We start from the raw sequence: 3,793 nt of genomic DNA on the forward strand, positions 1-3,793 counted from the left end.
AAATCATCCTCAAAATGTCCAAGGTCATGAGAAAGGGGCGAGAGAATCTCAAAGATTCTACCAGTCACATAGGTATATTATATGCTCAAGTAGAATCTTCTCAATTTTTCTCCATTTAAAGAAGAAGCATAAGCTTTGAAATATGTTTATAGTAGGCTAAAATTATACAACTTTGTCTATTAAAAAGTTAGCTTATTTGAATCTATACACTCAAAATATTGTTAATCAGTTTTTCTTGTTGAATGAATTTCATCCTAGTTTCTGATTGTTGATAAATTTATTTAAATTATTTAACCCATTTTTCAAAATTAGAGTGAGTTTTCTGAAGTTAACATATAATGTACATCAAAATCAGTTTCTTAATTTGAATATCCAGGATTCCCAATACACTATCCTACTACTTGTATTGAGATTTTGCAAAACACAAACATGATACTATGTTTTTGGAAAAAGTCATCTTAAAGGGGGGTTTATATAAACATTATAATGAAGAGAAATTAAAATAATATGAACATTAAATATACAATCATATGGTATATTAGGAGATTTAAACCAGAGCATCTCAAAAATCTTTGAACACAATCCTCCCATATAAAGTAAGACAATTAGTGTTTAATATTTCCCATTAGAAAAATTTTTATTTTAGTACTTTGAACATTATACAAAATAGTAGTGGTTTATTAAATGTTCATTTTCCAAGAAAGATAGCTGAATTTCAAGTCCCTCATGAAAATAATCTTCTTTCACTTTCTGATGGTGCACCTTACCTTAAAGTTCTCCCCTGATTGCTGGATCCCAGACTTACTCCACCCTGCCTCCACGCTCTGACTTATGGGTGCTGTCAGTCAGTCCTTTGTGGGTTATTTAAATTTTTATTGTTTGTTTGTTTATTTGTTTTGGCATTCTGATTTGTGAGTTCTTCCTTGCATCCTTATATGGCAAAACTTTCCTCAGGAAAAATGATGGTGTTGTGCTTCAGATATATTAGAAATTTAACAAATGTTTGCGCTTATCGGAGATGATGAAAATCTTGAAGGAAAATCAATATTCTCTTGTGTAGATTATCATAAGAAATCAGCACAAGAATGTATCAGACAAAGATGCAGTCAGTCTGCCAAGTGATGTGCTCGGGCATATATTATGCTGATTCTAAAGTGCATTTTAACTCTCTATCATATTGGCAGTGGGTAAGCAGAGCCCCAGTTTCATATGAAAGACAATATTTTAATATTACCATCAAGAAAATATTTGTTTTTATATTTGCATATAGCTTTCTGTTTCTACCATTTCTAGCAGATCTCAACATTGATCATATTATCTTCTCTACCCTAGCTCACAGGGACCATAATAACTTTTGACTCAGGAGTCAGGGGGTTAACTCTTTATTTTACATGCACACACACAAAAGAATTGTTACAAACCATTAGCAACACATAAGCAAAGCTCTTTCCATTACAATTATAAAATGACTTCTAGTAGAGCAGCCTAGGACAGGCGATGAACTGTGGTCCCGATCTGCCAATTAAAATAATGTTAGAATGTGACTTATCTGCCCTTTCCAGCCACCCTTGATAACTTCTGACCAATTTTTACTCAACAGAAGTAAAAAAAAAAAAAAAAAAAAAAAAAAAAAAAAAAAAAAAAAAAACTCCAAGGAAAAGGTTTTGTGTCAGATTTTAAGAAGTGCATGATTGCTTTTCTCTTTGAAATAATGCATATAAAATATCCCATAGAAAAACTTGAGAAAATAGCTTCTGTAGGCATGAAGAACCCAAACAGCTGCTACCTACACTACCAAACACTGATGTCCACATTTATTGCACAACCACCAGGCTCTTTTCCAATATGAGTTTGTTTTATATAAGTGCTCTTCCCTCACAGATGTCTTAAATAGTAAGCCTTCCAAACACGTTTCAGGTGTTGTGTGAGGGCTCCATAGAAGCAGAAGCCTGGATCTCTTCAGTAGGCAGAATGGTACCCATACAAGTTGCCAGCTAGTTCCAGCCCAACATTTTAAACAAGAGTCCCGATGATTCACATACACATTACAGTTTGTGAGCTCAAACAGCTATGAATATATTCCTCAGTTTGCCTGCCCTCCTTTCCTATCTGGAACTGACTTCAGTTCCTTATGAACAGTCTATGATGAAGCAGTGGTAGGAAGTGTACCATGTTCACCCATTAAACATACACGCTGCTGACATAATTTTAAAAAGACACTCTTGTATATCTATGGACTATTAAAACTATGGAGACCAAAGAAATAGGAATTGGTCTGAGACTCTCATGTAAAGGGAAGGCAAAGTTTTCACCCGGAGGGAGAGGTTTTCTCTTGGAAAGAATGTTCAACCAACCCTAGCAACTTGTCAGACCACCTTATAGGAGGAGACTTTAGTCCAGACAATCATGGATCACAGGTGGAGCAGGCCCCACCTTGACAGGTACTACTTAGATGTTCATATCCTTGGCACTCTATTTAAACTGTAATATCACTTCAGAACACTGAAGATGGGTTCTTCTAGTGAGGAGTTCACAAGATGTCTTTGTTCCCTTGCTAATATGACATTGAATGAATCATCTTTCTCTAGTTTTCACTATTAATTTGGCCCTTTTAATTGAGGAAAGATGGCTAGAGATGGCTGAGGGCACAGGCTGTGACCTTCAAGTTTGTTAATACTCATACTTCATTGTAAGGAGAACTCAGCATTCAAGTGGCCAGGCAACACAGCTTCACTTTAGATCCTGAGACATGTCTTAAGGATATTTGTGCTTGAACTCTGATTTCTGTTCAGATAAATCCTATTTCTCTTAAAAACTCATGATCCGTATAAAATGGCTTTTATAGTGGATTACATCAAAAGAGTGGCTCCTAAGGGAGTACACTATTCTTAGCCTGGGCCTTCAAGTTGCTCAGTATCAGCTCGGAGCATTCCTAAGAGGGGTCCTTTAACAGTCCCCGAGGGTGCTTCATGTCTATCAAATACTCTCAAGATCAAGAGTTAATGTCAATCAAAAAGTAATTCAGTCAAGCTTGCCAAATATCTTCTGGAAAAAAACAGCATCACAGTTATGTTCACATATAGGCAGTCTATGATTCCACTTACTTTATATTGGATAAAGAAATGTCTGTCTTGTTGCTCCTGCTTAGCTAGCATTCGTATAGAGCCCACGACTACCTGCTCAAGAACAATGCTATCTACAGGTGGCTGGCTCTTCAACATCAATTAACACAAGGAAAGCAATTCCTCAAACATATATTCACAGAACAATATCTATTACCCATACTTAAAACATTGTGGGTATAGTGAGCCTTGACAACATACTTGCAGCTATTCTAAATAAAAGATTTAAGAAAAAAATCAGGAAATGCTTTAGCTATATATTAGTGATTTTCTATATTTTTCTTACCAATAACATTTATTTTTTGAAGCCAAACTTTGTAAGAGATTAGCATTAACTGTTTCTTTTTTTAAATTTTTTTATTATTATTTTCTTTATTTACATTTCAAATGCTATCCCAAAAGTTCCCTATACCCCCACCCCCGCCCCTGCTCCCCTATCCACCCACTCCCACTATTTGGCCCAGGCCTTCCCCTATGCTGGGTCATATAAAGTTTGCAAGACCAAGGGGCCTCTCTTCCCAGTGATGGACGATTAGGCCATCTTCTGCTACATATGCAGCTAGAGACATGAGCTCAGGGGGCACTGGTTAGTTCATATTGTTCCACCTGCAGGGTTGCAGCCCCCTTCAGCTCCTTGGGTACTTTCTCTAGTTCCTCCATTGGGGACCCTG

This window comes from Mus pahari, chromosome 15 (assembly GCF_900095145.1).
Source record: "Mus pahari chromosome 15, PAHARI_EIJ_v1.1, whole genome shotgun sequence".
Taxonomy (NCBI): domain Eukaryota; kingdom Metazoa; phylum Chordata; class Mammalia; order Rodentia; family Muridae; genus Mus; species Mus pahari.